Genomic DNA, 20,056 nt, shown 5'->3' on the forward strand with positions numbered 1-20,056 from the left:
AAGGAGTGCAGGGAAGCAACAAGGACTCTGAGGGAGCAGACCTCAGCTGCTTGCCACAGGGTCCCTGGGCAGGAACCTACAGAAGAGGGAAGGCCTGGGTTCCCCAGTCAACCAGAAAATGTGATGTGGAGACTCCCTGACACAAGGGGGAGAAGGACTTTTGACAATCCAGGTCCAAACACCCCAAGGGGAGAACAGAAGGTTTAACCCACCCTCTCCCCACCCAAATAAGTAGTTAAATCAACTGATTGTATACAATGTTGTTACAATGTAAAAATATATTGGGTGTGATCTTTTATGAAAGCTTGTAACATTCTACACTTAATAAGCATTCTGAGAGGTATGCCAACTGTGGTTATAAATTTATGTATTTGTGCATATAAGAAACTGGCCCCACTCTCCAGCCCCTCCTCCCCCCTGCAAACTCCCCCATGCTGCTGAGGCCTCCTCTCCAACTTCCCCCTCCCCACTGCTCCTCTCTGGCCACAGCACAATGTCTCCACAAGCCCCAGCTCTCAGGACCTGACCTGGCTTCTCAGTTCCTTGCTTAAACTGCAGCTCTACCTCACAGCAGGGCGATGAAGGATCAGACAGAGAGAGGCACCTCCAAAGCCAGGTGTTTAGACAAAACTAGACACAAGTAACAATCCATTGTAGAACCCAGGAAAAGACAATGATGGGCCATTAGAGTTAATGGAAAGAAAGTGAGACCTGGGGATTTCCCCACTTTGAATATCTATAGTGACTGAAGGGGGAAAAAAAAAACCACCCTGCAAGCCCTTTAAAAAATGGAAGGGGGTTGAAATGAAATCTATTCAGAAACTTAGGGACAGCATCTTGGTGGGGAGGATTTCTTTGAAATGCTAGATCCTCCCTTTAGCTAGGGGATAAGCTGGGACTCTGTTCAAAGGCAATAGGTAACCTGCATTAGAAAGGGGATTCTTTTTCAGGTGATTGCATATGTGCATTCCACTCTAGGCATGTGTGCGCCCTGAGCACAGTCACCAGAAATTTTTCTCTCAGTGGTACCTGTTGGGGCAGCTTGAGCATCCTCTGGTGCTGTTCACTCATAAAGCTCTCAGCTGACCCTGTGTTCCTTCTTACCACCTGCTTCTGTTGCTGGAACTGGTCTCCTTGCTTTGACAGGCTCTCTCAGTGGTTTTTCCTTTTTGCATATCTGTACATAGTTTAGTTTAGTTTAGTCAGTTTTATTGAATGTTTCTATCTAAATGAGCTCACAGAGTTTTGTCCATTACCTGGTGCCAAGGCATGCCTCAGTCACTGGGCTTCAAGCCCTGCACCTCCTGCAATAAGGCAATAACCCCTGAGTGATCCGCACTCAAGTTGCCTGAAGTGCCCAGGAAAAGCTCATATTGGGAATGATGCAACACTTGCAGGGACTTTCAGCCTTGCACGGAAAAGGGCCAGGAGGCCAGGCTGCAGTTTTTGCTCATGGAGGTGGCACTGAGACCTCCCTCTTAGCCAGACCAATCTGACTGGGCACAAAATCCTTTGGTGTTGATAAGAAGCACTCCTTCTACTGTATTGGTGTCCCAGCCCTGTTGACTGTCCCCAGTGCTTAGGAAAAGGCACAAGAACTAGTTGGCTGAGAGGGGTAGATCCCAAAGGATAGGCACCAAAGACAGCCAGGCATGGGAACCAGAGTAGAGTGTGACCTAAGTCAGGCCACTCATCTGCTTCAGCACCACAGAAGTTGTCACCGTTGACTCTGGCACCAGCTCATGTACTGTCCAGTCCGGTATCCGATGAACCATCCACATCTGTGATGCAGCACGGTACCGATACTCTCTTGGTGCCAACCATGCTGGAACTGTTTTCTGCAGCCAGAGACCTTCTTTTGCTGTTGGTACCAGTATGACAGGCAGTACAAGAGTCGGTGGTATCGGTGCCATCAGACAGGACGGAGCCCCTTGCTTCAGATCATCGCTTAGCACCAGGCCCTTCAGAACAGTCAAAAGGGAAACCAGCTATGATGGCCTCGCTGCAGGCATCTTCACCACGGCACCAGTCTCCGACACCAGTGGGAACCAGACCATCATGGTCACTGCAGACTCATCGTCCTTGGAGTCAGAGGTCTAGTCTTATTCCTCTCGTCCGAGGAGTTGTCCCCGCTACTCTCCAAGGCACTCATATCCTTCCATGGACTGGGCACCAGGGTACCATCAACTGTGTGGTCAGGTCGCCAATGGGGACCTATGCCTGTTCAGTGGCCCTCTTGAACCCATGGGGGTTTCCTCCAGTTTCAGGAGCTTACTCTTGTTGCTCCTATTCAGCAGCCTCAGAATGAAGGGCACTAATGTCCCAAAGAGCTGCAGCTGATCCAGACTCCGGTACCAAGCCCAGCGCAGAACTACAGGAGCAGACTCAACGGGATCCTGTTGAGGCAGAAAGGGAGGAAGAGGGGCCTCAGCAAGTGCTGACCTTCTGCCTCCACCCCTCCATGACAAGGCTTCACTCCCCTGGATGACTATAAGGCACACCAGGAAAAAGATGGCTTTAGATCTGGGCATACAGTGGAGGTAGTAAAAGAATCCTCCCACAACCTGGTTGATATTTTAGCTGCTGCAGGCCCAGCAAAAGTAGCCCTGTCTCTCAATGAGGCCATTATGGACCCTGTTAAAGCCTTGTGGCAGACCCCCACATCAAAAAGGGCTAAGTGAAAGTTCTTTGTTCCGGGCCAGGGTTATGAGTTCTCCCCAACATTTCCCATTTCCCCCCAACAACCCATTCAGTATTCTGCCCCATCTGTCCATCAGGATCTGCAGAGAAAAAGAAGCAAAGGTTTTAGGTGTAGGCCACCACTGCTTTCTACCTCAACGTCAATGCCTGCCCCACTCACACATTCAGGGTGCTCTAAGCAGGCCTTTTGATGGGACACTTGAGGACAGTTCTGATGATGCCAGATGTTTCTCCTTTGTTTACCAGCCACCTCTCCCACTTTCTCAGTGCATGGTTCTTTATTACCATGGACCATTGGTTATTGAGCACAGTGGGATGCACCCTCCAGTTTGTTTTCACTCCTTCTTGCCACTCCTCCTCCCCATCCCTCTTCAGGAACCCCTCTAACAAAGAACTTCTGGCCCAGGAGGTTCAATCCCTCCAGGTAGAAGCCATGGAAGAGGTTCCACAGAATTAAGAAGGAAGGGAATCTACTCCCATTATTCCTAATCCCAAAAGCCAAGGGAGGTCTCTGACCAATTCTAGACCTGCTCCACCTCAACAGCTACCTCAAGAAATTAAAGTTCAGCATAGTCACTCTGACATCCATTATCCCCTTCCTGCTGCAGGAACTGGTATGTCCCCTCAATTTAAGAGACACCTACTTTCACATATTTACATACCGATGTCACAGAAGATTCCTCAGATTTGTAGTGAAACAGGCACACCTACCAATTCATGGTACTCCCATTAGGCCTGCCTGCAGCTCTGAGAATGTTTACAAAATGTATGGCATTAGTGACAGCCTTCCTACGGAGATTAGGGGTGCAGATCTACCTTTATCTGGACTACTGGCTAATCAAGAGAGGATCCTCAGGGCTCAGGTAGTATCCAGTGTTCGGCTCATCCAGTTGATGTTCAAGGCCCTAGGCCTCCTGATAAATGTGGAGATATCTATCCTCACTCCAGTACAGGGGATAGAGTTTATTGGAGCAGTGTTTGACTCCACTCAAGCCAGAGCTTACCTCCCAGAGGGTTGTTTTCAGACAATCACACCCCTAATAGCACACCTCAGAGGCCATCCACAACAGCCAGATCGTCTCTGTGGCTTTTAGGCCACATGGCGTTATGCACATATGTGGTGCAGCATACAAGGCTGCACCTCAGACCCCTCCATACACGGCTGTACTCACCAAAATGCCTTCATCTGGATTTACAGTGCCCACTGCCCCTTCGGGTTCTTGTCCCCCTCAATTGGTAGGTGGACCCACTCAGTTTTTGTGTGGGGATTCCATTTATATGGCCCCAACCATAAATGACCCTTAGTCTCAAGACGCATCAGTGCTAGGGTGGGGAGCTCACCTCGAGCCCCTCAGAACTCAAGGACTTTGGTCTCCAGAGGAACTTTCTCTCCACATCAATGTAAGAACTCAGAGCAATCCACCTGGCTGGTCAAACCTTCCTTCTGCACATTATGGGCAGAGATTTGTTCATTTTTACGGACAACCCTGCTGCCATGTTCTATCTCAACAGGCAAGGAGGAGCTCACTCTTCCCACCTCTGTCAGGAAGCAATTTAAGTATGGGAATTTTATATAGCCCACTCAATCAACAAAGAGGCCTCTTATTTTCTGGGAGTGCAAAATGAGCTGGCAGATTGCCTAAGCAGGACTTTCTTCAGTCACCACAAGTGGTCTCTTTTCCCAGATGTGGCAAGGGACATTTTCCAGCAGTGCGGGACTCCTCGATAGATCTGTTTGCAACCCAGTACAACAGAAAGTGTCACTAATTCTGCTCCCTGCGAGGCTACAATCCAGGGTCTATCACAACATCTTTCTGCTACTGTGAACAGAACATCTTTACTATGTTTCCCCCTATCCTACATGTACACTGAAGATCTAAAGCAGGACCAGATCATTCTGATTGCCCCAGCATGGTCCCTCCAACACTGGTTTACTACTTTGAGATGTGTTCTTTGAGATGTGTTGCACAAGTGCATTCCAACGTAGGTGTGTGGGCTACCTGAGCACCATCGCTAGAAATTTTTTCCTCAGTGGCACCCAACGGGGCAGTTCGAGCACGCTCTGGTGTGGTGTGCTCATAGGGATAGTATAAAGCACCCAGCTGACCCCACACCCTCTCATTTTCTTTTTTCTGGAAGACTTCAATGTAGAGGGGTAGGAGGGCATCTCTCAGTGGCAAGACCGAACCCCACTCCCATTACACATGGACCTGATCTCTCAGGACCCCGGTCGACTGCTCTACCTGAACCTGAGCTCCCTTCACCTTATAGCCTGGAAGCTCCATGACTAAACCCCAGAGAGCAGGCTCGCTTGGCAGAAGTTCAACAGTCCTGTTGGTAGTAAGAAGCCCTCCATTCAGGCAACTTACCTTTCAAAGTGGAAGCAGTTTTTGGTTTAGGTGTCCCAACGTGGGATCTCGCCCATGTGGTCATCCTTACAGGTACTCAAGTATTTCTTTCATCTGAAGCAGCAAGGTTTAGCTATCTCCTCTATCAAGGTTCGCCTTACATCAATATCAGCTTTCCGCCCCCAGATGGATAACCAGTCTGTGTTTTCACATGACATGTCAATCCGATTTCTGAAGGGACTAGAGAGGTTATACCCGCAGGTAAGAGAGACCATTCCTCCCTGTGCCCTGAAATTTTCTTATCAAAGCTCATGGGACCTCCGATTGAATCAGTCACAACATGCTTCTTATTGTACCTGTCCTGGAAAGTGGTTTTCTTAGTGGCCATCGCTTCAGTCAGAAGGGTCTCGGAGATCTGTGCCCTCACTTTAGAGCCTTGGTACCCAGTCTTCTCCAAAGATAAGATGCAGTTATATCCTCACCCAGTTTCCTACCGAAAGTGGTCTTGCAGTTTTATAGCAATCTGTCAATCTACCTTCTGGTCTTTACCAAATCCTCATGCAGATAGGGAGGAAAAGCGCCTTCACTCACTGGATGTTAGGCAGGCCCTAGCATTCTACAGAGAGTGGAATAAACTATTCAGAATGTCCACCCAACTGCTTGTAGCGGTAGCGGACATGACGAAGGGTCTCCCAATCTCATCGCAAACAATCTCGTCCTGGATTATGTCATGCATGAGTACTTATTACAATCAAGCTGAGGTTCTGCCTAAGGCTATCCTGATGACTCATTCCACAAGGTCACAAACATCCTCAGCAGCATTTGTAGCGCAGATCTCTATTAGGACATTTGTAAAGCAGTGACCTGGTCATGGGTGCACACGTTCTCCTCTCATTGCTTCATCATGCAGCAGTCCAGAGATGATGCCAAATTTGGTCGAGCTGTCCTGCAGTCTGTGTGTCCATGAACTCCAATCCCACCACCTATTCAACTGCTTGGGAGTCAACTAGAGCGGAATGCACGTGTGGAATCACTCAAAGAAGGAGAAACAGTTAGTAACCTTCCATAACTGTTGTTCATTGAGATGTGTTGCACATGTCCATTTCATGACCTGCCCTCCTACCCCTCAACATTGAAGTCTTCCAGAAAAAAGAAAATGAGAGGGTGTGGGGTCAGCTGGGTGCTTTATACTATCCCTATGAGCACGCTACACCAGACAGTGCTCGAGCTGCCCCGTTGGGTGCTATTGAGGAAAAAATGTCTAGAGATGGTGCTCAGGGAGCCCACACACCTACAGTGGAATGCACTTGTGCAACACATCTCAAAGAACAATAGTTATGGAAGATTAGTAATCTTTAATTTTTTAATCGACCGTGGAAGTGTAAAGCCTGAGGTTGCGTCTTTGTTTCTTTTCTGTGTTACTCCTGTATGTTCGCTTTCACTTCCTAACTCATTTTTGAATCTGTGGTTTTTCTACTAAATAAACTTTTTTGTTTTGTTTTGTTTTGTTTTGATCCCATGCAGTTCTCTATTGTGCAAACTGCGTGGAGTGTGTGTACCAAAGTGAACTCATAACCATGGGGCTAGTTTCATGCCTTTGGGAGTGATGAACCAAAGAAGAACGGTTCAGTGTCTGGTAATTAAGAACTCTGGGAGGAAGGATTTGGGGAGATTCAAGACAGGGAGGGCAGGTGTCACGTGGCAAAGAATAACTAGGCTAGTTAGCTGCAGAGTGAGATCTTATGCTTGAGGGCTGGCTACTGGTGTCAGGGATCTGAACCATAGCCACACGGCACCAAGGCACTTCAAAGCTACAGGACAGGTGGTGACAGGCCCACTCCCTGGTCTGGGTGGTCCCCAAAACATCACAGTGGTGTAGTGGTACAGCATAATCTTGAAAAACACCCTGATTTTTATACCGCTTGGCATGACAAAAAGGCATGTGATAGAGCTTTTGTAATAGGTGATTTGGTTCTGGTATTAGCTCCTGTAGAAAAGCACAAAATGCAGAGCCCATGGGAGGGTCCCTTTGAGTGACCAAACAAAGTCACTTACCATGTACAGAACCCTAATGTTACATATTACCAGATTGAAAGCTCATAGTTATAGGGCAGGCAGTGACAGTAAGCTCCCTTACTGGTCTGGGAGAGCCCCAACATGGCACAGGACTATGGAGCTTGAAACAGCCCTGGGAGATGTTGCTTTGCACAAGAGCAGGAGGACAACTCTGCAGAGCCTGGGAAGGACTGAAATATCTGCGGAGGAGTGAGCTCAGGTAGGGATGATGAATTCTGTTTATCCGAGTTCAGTTTATTGGTCTCTCTGTTTACCCTGGAAGGGGGTGGGACTAATATGAGTTGGCTGGAGGGCCAAATCTCGAGAAGAGGCAAATCACTGAAGTGTCAGAGCAATTGTTGGTACGAGGGCACTGGAGGAAAGATCTACTACATCACACTAAGACAGGAGGGGATGAACCAGCCGTGCGCTGCATTTTCAACAACACATATAATCCAGGTTTCACACACTCAGTTACAGTATATGTTATCTGCTCTGCTTTAGTTGCCTCTAAGGGTTTGAACCCAAGTCCATTGAAGTCAAAGGAAAGATTCCAGCTCTCTTCAAAGGGCTTTGGACAAGGCTCTTAAATAATCCTCTGTTTCAGTGTTGCAGGAACAGAATAGAACATTTCTTTGCTCTGGAATGTTCACTTGTTGCACTGTGCAGGAGTTGTCTAGACAAATAGTATGCAAGGCTATTGTCTTTGCCAGGCTTGTGTGCTATCTCACAATCGCAGCCTTGTTAGTCCCATCTTTGTATTCTTGCTGGCTACTTTATCTTTGGGTTTCCAAACAGCGTAATCAAAGCTTTGTGATCTGAAGCTGTCTGGAAATGAGTTTCATAAAGGTAAACATAAAAGTGTTCGCTGCATCCACAGCCAGTGCTTCTTTATCTATGTGAAAGCATTTCTGCTCCACCTTAGTTAAACTGACTGGCATATTCAGTGATGTTTTGCTCACCACTACTTTTCTGTCTTAAAATTGCTCCTAGTATCACTGGGCTCACATCTACTACAATTACTGGTTCCGTTCTTGGGACAAAATAGGATATAGTCTTATATTCACTGCACTGAAATAATTCCACCCAAAAAGTGCATTATTTAGTCTAACTTCTCAAAGGTAGACAGAGGCAGTTCTTAAAGGCATAGGGCAAGATTTTAAGCTGGTACAAATCAGCATAGCTGTGTTGAAGTCAAAGGAGCTATGCTAATTGAAATCAACAGAGGATCTGGCATGTGGTTCACCATAGCTGAAGCATTGCCAAAGACATTTCTGCCAGAACAGGAGAAGTAAGTTCAGGTGTGAGTTGGTGACAGAAGAACCACACTTTCTGAGGGAACACATGCATGATTCCTATTTCTTTGATTAGCGGGCAACTTTTATAACCTGACATTCTGCCAGACTAAAAATAATCAAATACAAAAACTGAAATAGTTCATTTCCTTGGCTTCTTAAGTAATTACATTTGTCAGCTTGTATCAGAAATATGCATTAACTAAATGGTAGACTCAAGAGGAGGATGTGCAAATTCAGAATGGAAAATAAAACTTGATGATACCTTTTTCTTCTAATAAGGTTGTTGTAAGTCTTTAGTGTAATGTTGTTGTATACTGACTCATACCCTTCCTGCCCAATACCTCTGTAGAATGTCTGAAACTCACTCCTGTAAGGAGAGCCTGGACTAAGTGGCTTATATGGACTTAAATGATCCTTGTGCAGGACTGCTGCATAGTGGTGAACTTCATCCAATGTACACACAAACCCAAACTTACTGCAGGTGCTTTATGCATCAGACAAGGTGCTATTACTCTTGACAAGAGAGAAGGAAACAAGTCAAAGCAAGCAAATGAAACTCTTACCTTCTGCCAGCAGAAGATCTTCAGAAGTGATGATTAGATAGACAAGGACTTCAAGGTAAAGCAAGAATCCACAGGGCTCTTCAAATTTGCAGGTGATTCCTTCGCTTAAGTTCCCCGAAGACAATTATTTGAAAGTTGAATGTGAAAAATCAGGGTCTGTGAGCTCAGGATGAACATTAAAAAAACCCAAATCATGCCTAATACAAATATAGAAGGGGAAAAAAAACCCAGAAGCTGTTAATTTAAACTATGTCAGACTGATGTATGCAATTCCAATAAGAGAGCAGTCGGCCAGATCCTCAGCTAGTGAAAACTGGCTTGTCTGAACATAAATTAGTGGAGCTATAGCAACTGGCTCAAACTGAGGATGAAGCCATTTTTCTATGGAAAGTTTACACTCCTTTATTTTAGTGATTTCTAATGTACAAATAAAAATACTGTATGTCTACACAGAAAAACAAAACAAAAACAAAAAACAACGCAAACCCTGAGTCAGTGAGTCTCAGAGTTCAGAGTCAAATGACTTGGACTTGCAGGGTTCGTGCTCTGGGGCTAAAAATAGCAGTGTAGACGTTCCTGCTTGGGCTGGAGCCTGTGCCCTGAAACCCAGCAAGGGGAGTGGAGTTTCAGAGACTGTGTTCCAGTGCCAGTGGGAATGTCTCACTGCTATTTTTTGCCCCATAGCATGAGCCCAGGTCAGTTGACCTGGGCTCTGAGACTTGCTGCTGCAGGATTTCATGGAGTGTAGATGCACCCTTAGAGTGGCTTTCCTTCCCTGGGATCCTAAAACACAAGCTTTCTAGAGGCAAAGTGCACATTAGACTTCCCTCAGTGAGGGGTGAAATTCATCCTATACAGAGATGCAGAACAAGACCCATGCATCGTCTATTTTGAGGACTTCAGAGTGTCTTCAGAAGCACCTGGGCCTTGTTCTGGCCCCTTACACTGAGGTGAAGTTTGTCCCAAATGTTTAACTTTTATTTTCACACAGGAAAAAAAAGACTTCAAGATGCTTAGAGATTAAAAACCACAACCTCACTCTCTCTAGCCAAAGTCTCTCCTCAAACCAATTCATTAAATACAGATTACCTCTGATTTTAATAACAGGCAATTCACTTTATTTGAATGGACTAGCGATACATTATTTTCATCACTGAGTGTCCACTTGTCCCTTTTAAATAACACCTCCCACTGTTCGTTCTAAGATCCTTGTACCCATTAATCTGATCTCCTGAGGGTTTACCTCAGTACATCCCTGATTATTAACAGGACATAAAGACAAAATGCAACTTAAGCTCCTGTAAAACTGAGAGTAAGGATTTAATATCTCCTACAGAGAAACATTTGTTTTCTTTTTAGAAACATATTAAAAGGTAATAAACAGACTTTAATAAAACAACTGGAAACTGTGAAAAAGGAAAGATAATTCTCTTACATACAATAAAACGTACAAACTAATAAAGCTACACATTTCCCAGGAACCTGGGGATTTAGGTAATATAGAAGTAAACAGAATATTTCCAAATAAATATTAATCAAATCTACTCCAGGGATAAGAGATCTTGTTAGTTTTAGTAACATTATGATTGGTTAGTTTAGTCTTCAAGCTGAGTATGCTATTTCAGCTACTGAGTCAAGATTAGGGATCTCTTAAGCCATTTTCTACCAGTGAAGAATGATTTAAATTTACCTTCTCCTAAACAAAGCATGAAGACTACGTATCTGTGGTTTAAAGATGGGAAGAGACAAGTATATGATATGTCCCAGTATATATAAACAAGTCATCAACTAGAGTGAAGTGCGTAAGCAAATACTGTCATTATTAGTAGGGCTGGCTGAAACTCTTAAAATGAAATCTTTTCCTATTAGAAAATGGGGTTTTGTCAAAAACAAATTTTCCATGGGAAAAAGTTAATTTGATTAATTTTTTCATTGGAAAATTTGAAATGATATATTTAGTTTGGATTGATCTGGAACAAACAATTTCATTTTGGTTTTCCAACCAGCATTAAATATTTAATCTCAGCATCTTCCTGAACTGTTGCAGTGCCTTATAGGAGCTATAGTTATGGGACCACATGACCCTCTCCTTGTTCCCTGTGGGAACTTCTCCCCACCTGGACAACATCTCCTATGATGCAATGCAGTTTCTTTTTGTGGCCAAGTTGCCGCAGTGCATCCAAGGAGTCTCATGGTCACAGGCGTCCCAGAGCTTTTGACATCAGCTAGCTTGCTGGTGTGCTGAGACCAGTCTTTTATGCTGATCAGTATTGTCTCATTGTTTCCTTGTACTCCCCTGTCAGTCTGTCTCCCAGCTTCGCAACGTGTAAGTTACACCAGCTTGGACTCACTTGCTTCTTTGGCAGAGTACTGTTTTCAGGTCTGAGGCCTGGTCTACACTAAGAAGCTAGGTTGACGTAAGCTGCCTTGCGTCGACATAGTTGTGCATGTGTCTATGCTTAAATTTGTCTCCCACTGATGTAAGTGCCTCATTATGCCAACATAGTAACACCACCTCTTCAAGGAGCATTGAGCCAAAGTTGCTGCACTGAGGTCAACACAGTGCGAGTGTAGACACTGCGTTATCTATGTCGATCCTAACAGTTCTCCAGCAGTTGTTCCACAATGCCTGACACTGACCGCTCTGGTCACAACTGTAAACTTCACTGCCCAGAGGACACAGAGACTGGAATGCCCCCCTCTGCTTTAAAGTGCTGCACATTTCTGAAATGTCTGTTGCTCATTGTCCAGCATTGTTCTGTGCTGCTGCCCAGCTGACTATGCCACCTACACGCTCCAGATGCCCTCCAGCTTGGAGTAGACAGGACATATTGGATCTCCTTGGCCAGAAGAAGCTGTGCAAACACAACTATGGACCAGCCTTAGAAATGTCAACATCTATGAAAAGATTGCATGGGGAGTGCATGGACCAGCAGCAGTGCCTTGTGAAAACGAAGGAACTGTGGCAGGCAAACCAGAAGGCCAGGGAGACAAATAGTCGATCCTGTACTGAGTCACAAACCTACTGCTTTCACAAAAAGCTGCATGCCATACTTGGCGGAAACCCCAGCGACATCATCGATACCATTGAGGAGCCTGAGCCAGGCCCCTGGCTTGAACAGTGAGGACAAAGAGGAGGAAGAGGAGAATGACAGGGGACATGCAACCAGAGGGTTCAGCTATGCTGGAAGCTAGGACCTGTTTGAGACTCCACTGCAGTCCAGTCAGTCCTGGCAATCAAGCATGGATAAACCCGATTCAGGGGAAGGATCCTGGGTAAGTGTGTACCTTTATTTCCCTTTATAGTGATGGTACCCCTCTCAACTTAACAGTTCACAGCGATCGACTTTTCATTAATTTACTCATACTAGAAGAGATAGTGTTACAACAAAGAGAGGGAGAGTTATTATATGTTTTTCATTGCCCTGTAGTGTTAGGCAACGGGAGGTCATCCAGAGCAGTTTTTTTATGTACACAGGATACTCCTTGAATCCTTCTGAGAGAACTTGATGAAACTTTCGTGGAAATACTCTGCAATCCTCTCCCGAAGGTTTCTAGGGATGGCTGCCTTATTACTTCCTCTGCAGTAGGACACTTTCCTATGCCAGTCAGCAATAACTTGGGCAGGCATCATTGCAGAACATAGGTTAGCAGAATACAGGCCCTGGGGGCTTTGGAATGCTATCAGCAGCTGTGCTTTCTCTTCCTTTGTTATCCTTAGGAGTGAGATATCAGCTATAATCACCACTATCTGTGGAAAATGATGCCAGTACTCAGTGCCATTGCCCTATACTCATAGCTTCATGCAAGTGAGCAATTCTTCCCTTCTCATTTCCCTCACGACTGGTACTCAGCTATACTCACCATGGCTGGTGCTGAGAGTGGCACTGTGAACAAACACTCCCAAGCAGAAATGTTGATAACCATGTCTTATTTAAAACTGTAGGAGAGCAAGGAAGGGAGTTCTGAATCTTAACTTTGGCTTCCTGTTGTGACTGTACTGACAAGAGTACTTCTGCATGTTTTATTTGCAGCTGCTGTCATTGAGGGATTCCCCTTCCACACCCGTGTAATGCTTGAGCCAGATAAGGAGGAGAAAAATGATGACTTTGGATAGTACAAAGAGATCCTGCAAGTCAGTTCTGCATCAGACTGAGCACAGGGCCTGGAGGGTGAACCTTGCAGAAGGAAAAAGTGGAGAGGAGAGAGGCCCATGAGTCTTCACAGGAAAAGGAGAGGGAGATGCACCAGGATATAATAAAGCTTCTCCAGCAGCAAACACAGATGCTGCAGACTCTTATGGCCCTACAGGTGCAACAATCCTGGGTTGCTTCCCTTTGCAGTCCATGGAGAACTCCACTGCAGTAGCTCCCTATAACCTCCCTCAACCTTCCACATGGTATTGGGGGCCACTGTCCTACCCCTAGCAATCGACCCAAGACAACCACAGTTTCACATACACTGACCTGTGCAAGCCACAGTCGGTGTATGTATAGCTAAAATGGAGATGAATGTTCTTTCCTCTTCAGTTCTGTTCTATTAATTTATTAAGTTGTTTAGGTATTTGCTTTAACATTTCTTGGATTTTCCTTTCACTGATTTTGTTTCAGATTAAAATTCTATTTTTTTTTGGAATATAATTAATCTTTATTAGTTCACAACATGTGCTGCTGCGTGCCTAGCAGTTCTGAAAGCAACCAATTACTTGTTACTGTACTGCGTGACACAACTCATAGGATCGGTGACAAATAAAGTGTAATAAACTTAAATGTACAGCAAGCACCACAAAATGAACAGGTGCAATGACAGTGTTATAGTCATACATGTACACCAAGCACCACACAATTCCTAACAGGCCCCAAAACAGCAGGCCCAAGTAGAGCACAGTACACAGTGCGTTACTGGAGCTCACTGTTAAAGTGCTCTTTCAAAGCCTTCATGTGCTGTATATCTTTGCACAGAGCTCTTCTAATAGCCCCTGTGTCTGGATGTTCAAGCGCAGCAGACAGGCTCGTATGTTGCTTAGGGAGATATTTTTTTCACACCCCTGAGTGACATAAGTTTAAGTGTAGTGTAGACATGGCCTTAGTAAGGTCTTGTCTAGACCAGAGAAAAAAGGTGTTAGCCGATAAGTTTTAATTAGCTGCTGTTTAAAAAATGTGTCTGCACCTTGGTGTAAACAGGTTTTGACACTTTTAAAAAATGTGTTAGCTGGTCACGGTAATCCCTAGCAGGGGGAGCTTAAAGTTAACCTTGATTGGCTAATACATGGTCACATACAACTTGCCCTGCCCACTATACGGTTTTAAAACAGGACAGGCAGGGGTGTAGCCAGAACTGATTTTTTGGCAGGGCCTGTGGTTGACATGGGTGGGCCGGCCAAAAAACAAGAGCTTCCCGAACTTCCGGTCACATGACCAGAAGCAGGAAGTTCAGGAAGCGACCAGCCGAGAAACTAAACTACCTTATGCTCCAGTTGCCAAGGTAGCTTAACCCGAGCATTGGCAACTGATTGGGAGGCCTGCTTTCAAAGTGGGGCGGCCATGGCTACACATATTAATTAACAGCTTCCAAACCCTGGTGGAGACAAGGTGTTAAGGTAAAGGGGTCCAACTTGAACCAACTAACTGAAAAACTCTGTATTTGATCCTATGTATTTAGGGGGAAAACAAATATTTATCCTTCCCTTAAAGGTTGTGAATATGGTTAAGGAAACTGAGGTTCCTAGGACTTTTCCCTTACCAATCTGGATTTGTGGAACTGGGGAAATAATTTTGGTAAGTGAGAGCCACTTATAATGTATTTTAATTGTATTGCCATGCAGAAGTAATGGATTGTTGGCTTACAGATTTAATTGTTACAAAAATGAGAAAATCCGTGTATGGCTAAGTTATTCAGGATATAAAGAGGTGAATGAACTAACAACAAAAAATTCACATTTTTTCCCCCACAGAAGGCCTGAAAAAACTTAGTTTTCTTGCAAGTTGCTACTAATCTTATTCACACTGATGTGGGACTGTTGTGCCATTCTGCTGAAAAATGCAAAATAAAAACTCACCCTCACGGGCTAGATTGTCGCATTTTACATAAGCATGTTAATGATTAACTTGAGAGGTTTAACACTGTATTGTAATAAGTTTTTGGTAACTCTAAACTCACATTAATAACACATATTTAAAAGCATTTTTGAGAATGTTACAAAATGGTCAGCTCACTGAACTGTTCTTTTTAAAATGGGAAACTAGATAAAGTTCGTGTACAGGAATCTCCTGATGGTTTGTTTTGACTTACTGCCACTTCACAATGGAAAGATCTGTTTCCTCTGCATCTTTTAATCCACTTAAATAGGTGATGTTCAGGCTAATTAAGCTGCTGATCACTCCATTCATTTACCAGTAAAGTTTAGACCACAGTCAGGATATTACTTTTTTGAAACAATCCAATATTCTTGGAAGTCATGTTTTAGCTAGGTTGAATGCATGCTTCATGAGCAGATTATTATTAACATGGGCACATAACTCTGACTTTATTAGCCACTTAATACTAATAGCATTTCTTGCTCAGTTTATTGAACACTCTACCTGTGGAAAAAAGTGCCAGAAACAGAAGTGTTTATTTGGTAATGCATCAGTGCATTTTGTGGGATAAAAACATTTTCCCTTTCATCTGATGTCAGTAGTTAAATGCCTAGGAATTAATGCTCCTGGAAATCATTTTATTTAAGATGCACTATTTCTTGAGTTACTGAAAATGTTTATCAGTACATGTATAAAAGGCACTGTTAAATATAGTTACCATGGGCAGCGTGAGACAGTGTGCTAACGTGGCCTCCAGCTCCACCCTCCCCCATATCTTTAGCAGTAGTCCTTTACCTCCATTCCCAAAATGCCAGTACGCATGTCCAGTAAACAAATGTCCCTTTAACACATCACTTCCGCCCTTTCTCCTCCACAATAGCCCACTCATGATTTGGTGTCAGTGGGTAGCATAGACCCAAGGTTGGGAAGTACACTTGAGGCAGATCTGTCTCCAGTTCATTGAGAATGGCTGCCCGGTCTTTTCCTGAGGCTCCACCACTAATCCAGCTATAATGATTGCAGTTTTATTGATGTTGGCTTTGGGGTGAGGGGGTCTTATCGGTGTTCCCTCAGTTCTGCTAATGCCCTCTGTGCTTGCTCAGTATGGCCTCCCACCATGAAGCCATCTCCGCAGCATTGCTCATCGCAAAGTCTCCTCTGCATCAACTCTTCACAAAGGCCAGGTCTCCACTATAAACTTACATCAGCAGAACTACATCGCTCAGGGGTGTGAAAAACTGACGCCCCTGAGCGATGCAGTTATACTGACCTAAAACCCAGGATAGACAGAGCTACGTTGACGGGAGAGGCGAATTAACTACACCAGAAGCTCTCCCGTCGGTGCAGTAGCATCTTCACTGAAGCTCTACAGCCGCGCAGCTGCACCACTGCAGCTCTTTAAGTGTAGACCTGCCCAAAGTCTTTAGCCTTTCTGGCTCAGTTTAGTGCCATTGCTCAACCCATTTGGCATTTGTACCGTTCTGATGATTCCCCAAGGTATCTTGTGGAGGATTTCTGTGTAGGAAGTTTGCACAAATGAAGGACTCTCCCTAGCTGTTCTTCCATCTATAGACAGAGGACTCCCTTCCCTATGGAACTTCTGTCTGCCCTTTCCCTTATTCACCAACAGATGATGGTAGCGAGCTTCCTACCCTCTATAGCGGCAGGCCAGCGGACTTATCTTTTTTTATTGAGGCACTTGCTTAGGAGGGAGCTATTTATTCTGGGGAATTGTCTTTTTTTCTTTTGGTTTTGTAGGAGACAGCTCTACACATGTGCTGAGATATGTGAGTAGCATGTATTTATACATCTAAAACTCCCATATGTCAATGCTTTATTCATAAGTCCAGTGTATGCAGATTACTGTTCCTTTTGTCTCTCATTAAAGCACCATAATTTAGAGCTGGATCTGGCAAGGTGCTGTATGCCCTCCGTTCCCACTAAGGTCACTTGGCAAGATCAGGCCCTTAGGGGACTGCACCTCCCATGCTTAAAGTTAGGCTTGTGCTGAAGTGCTCTGCTGGATCAGGGCCAGACTGCTCAGGGTCTTCTGGGGTCAAGCCCTTAGTCTTTAAAGGGTGAAAATATTCTTTTAAAAAAATCTATACCAAATCTTTCATCTCAGTACAGACAAGAGCGCTCAGTTTTATAAGATCTGAAGAGTCCACAGCCCCTAGGTGTTATGGCTTGCAGGAGCAGATTACTTGACTGTCTGAACATTCTGACACATCTTTCTAGATAAGAGATGTCAGCTTGTGCAATGCAACAGCTAATGGGTTATTCCACTGTGACTTGGAGGAGGTTGGGGAGAGTTGTTAAGAAGATGCACATTGAAAATGAGTATTTTTACTGACTAGACTAAATGTAAAAAGACTATTAAAACAACTCTAAAAGTGCTTTGCAATATACTAATGCTCACAACAGTGTCAGTTGCTATTACACAATAATATTCTCATTTCCAGTTAGCTGTGTGGTATCCTCCAGCCTTCTGGGAGAGAGAAAGAGTGCATGGAGAAATCTAAAATGTACAGCCTTGAGGGACAGTTAATTCAGTCTGTCTATCAGGTCAGTACCTGTGTCAAGCTTTCAAATCATATCAGACAAAGCGGAATGCCTATAAACATTAACGCTGATTCTGTTTCATAACTGTCCTGGCCTAGTGTAATGGAGTTTTAGCCCTTCTCTGTTGAAAATTCACTATGACGCTCATTATTGTTATCATTAGCTTGCCCTAAATAGCTGAAGTTGTTTCCCTCTTCAGGTTTTTAGTATAACAGCTGCTGGAAATATTCAAATCATGCTGGTGACCTTGTTAAAAAGGAACAATTATCCCTACTAGATTTGTAATCTGTAAAAGCAATAATAATAATAATTTGCCTGTAGAGAGATTAAAAATGTTGTATTAACTGGGGTTTTTTTTTTTTCATGGGGTGGATTTTGGTCCAGGGTATTTAATACCCAACAGGACAATACTGAGTGTGCTTTTCACCTTGCAGTGGGGGGAAAAATTGCCTATTACAAATCCTATTATGCACAAAGGATGAATAGGAGTTCATTCACTTACATTGGAGAACAGAAAAGATGGGGAGACCTATATTTTCATGTTGTAATAGAGGCTAAAGGAAGCTGACATGTCAGAGAGACCAGTGAAATGGAGGAAGCCCAAGAGATAAACGCACAAAATATTGCAAAAATAATCCCATGTAGATAGTAGGTTAGAGAACGCAATGGAAATGCAAACTCAGCCAAACAAGCCTCAGCATTAAACCTCCATTGTAGCAAGGAAATATAGGCATCTTCTTCTCTACTCCCCAGAGCAGAATTGAGTGGGTTCTTGGTTTTACTATTTGGCTTATGTTTTTGAGCTGTTTCTTGGAAATATTTTGTTTTCTTCCTATATGAGGCCCAAATTCCAAGCACCAAATATTTTGTATTTCTACCCTTAATGGACTCAACTGAGTATTGCCGTTTGCTTTTTGGGTGTTCTGGGGTTTTGGTTTTTTGTTTTAATGTCTGCAATCTTTAATTCTCCTTTTGTGAAAAGGCTGAATGACTATATTTTATATCAGATTTTTTTTCCCTAGACAAGTAAAGTGTCATGAAGCTTAATTAACTATTTAAATATATATTTCTAATAGCGACATAGGATATGTGATTAAAATGACTTGCCAAACCCATTATGAATGTGCTAACTCTTCCTTATGTAACCCCTTTGGGGTTTAGAGAGCCTGGCCCCTTTAAATCTTTGTCCTGAGTGGGGAAATGCTCATTGTTCCAGGAAGAGAAAGTGCTGTTTGGGGGACGGGGGGGAACAGAGAGAGACTGAGAGCTCCAGACAGAAGGGCTACAGCAAACAGGTCCTCACAGAGTGAAGCAACCAAGAACTTTCCCAAAGCTTGGGAGGGATAGAGCAGCTGACAGGGGATGCCCCAGGAGAGAAGCTAAGAGGAATCACCTGAGAAGGACAAATCAGAGCTGGACCGAGGATCGCTGCTGCCCAGATCTGTATGGGGCCATGAGTACTGGGGCTTGTGACTTTGCACTGGAAACAAGGAGGGAAGCTGTAGCTAACTAGGTCGGGAGGTTGTCACCTTGTGTGCATTTGCAGAGAATGGCAGAAGAGGGCACCAGAAGGGAAAGTTTACTGGCACCAAAGATGACCAGGTGCACTCAAGACTCACCACTGGACTGGAACTTTGCCCAGGACTCCTGAAGTCTGAGTGCAGATGCATTGCTCGGTGTCTGCCCTTTCAGACTGGTACCAGTGGGGCCTTGTGTTGAATGTAACCCTGTTTTACCACTCTCCCATCTTCCCCCTTGTTGTTTTTCTCCATTCATCCCTCTGTAAATAAATATTTCCCTTTCCTGTATTCATTGTACTCTTCTGGTGTGTGTGTGTGTGTTCACTCCAGGGTGTTTGGAACAGGTGCGCACGAGGTAGAAGGACTTTCTCTGCTGTGTTCCTGTACACACCTTTTCTTGGCCAGAGTTGCCTGCAGAGCAGACTCCACCTTGGCCATGAGGTTGCTAAAGTTACACTTGGTGGCCTGTACCGAGAATTGCAGTACACATACATGCACACATCTATGTCACACGCCCTGGGTGCTCCTTCACAAAGCAGCGAGAGACCTGGGTGATTTTCCTCTCAGTCCAAAAAAAACCCCCAAAAAACAGAGAGGGGATTACTAGAAGACCTGTGCCGAGCGGAGCGGATCACAGTAACCAAGGCTGTACTGGTGTCGGGGTCCCGGAAGAGATGGAACCAAATGAAATTGAGGAGAGCCTAAATGCAGCAGGAATACTGGAGAGTGAAGGTCCACACCCATATTTACAGCTGCAAAGTGAAGGGCATGGTAGCCATATGTACTCACACCAAGGAAGCAGCTCTTGATAAGGTGCCCAAAGAGATGCAAGTGGAAGGTATCTCCTGGACAATTCTGGGGCCAGAGCACTCCTCTACTAGTTTGCCCATCTCACAGGAGGTGGATTCATTAATGCAGAAATTGCAAGCTCTG

At 44.5% G+C, this 20,056-nt stretch overlaps 1 long non-coding RNA gene across 1 annotated transcript; it reads left to right on the plus strand.

Moving 5' to 3' along the window:
* Positions 1-14,663: 14,663 nt before the first annotated feature.
* LOC137149294 (uncharacterized) lies at positions 14,664-19,276 on the plus strand. The gene is made up of 3 exons (XR_010918728.1): positions 14,664-14,741; positions 17,504-17,606; positions 19,150-19,276. It is a non-coding gene; the product is annotated as an uncharacterized lncRNA (long non-coding RNA).
* The last annotated feature ends 780 nt before the right edge of the window (positions 19,277-20,056 follow it).

This window comes from Emydura macquarii, unplaced genomic scaffold, assembly GCF_026122565.2.
Source record: "Emydura macquarii macquarii isolate MOO-44397 ecotype Brisbane River unplaced genomic scaffold, CSIRO-AGI_Emac_v2 contig_719, whole genome shotgun sequence".
Taxonomy (NCBI): domain Eukaryota; kingdom Metazoa; phylum Chordata; order Testudines; family Chelidae; genus Emydura; species Emydura macquarii.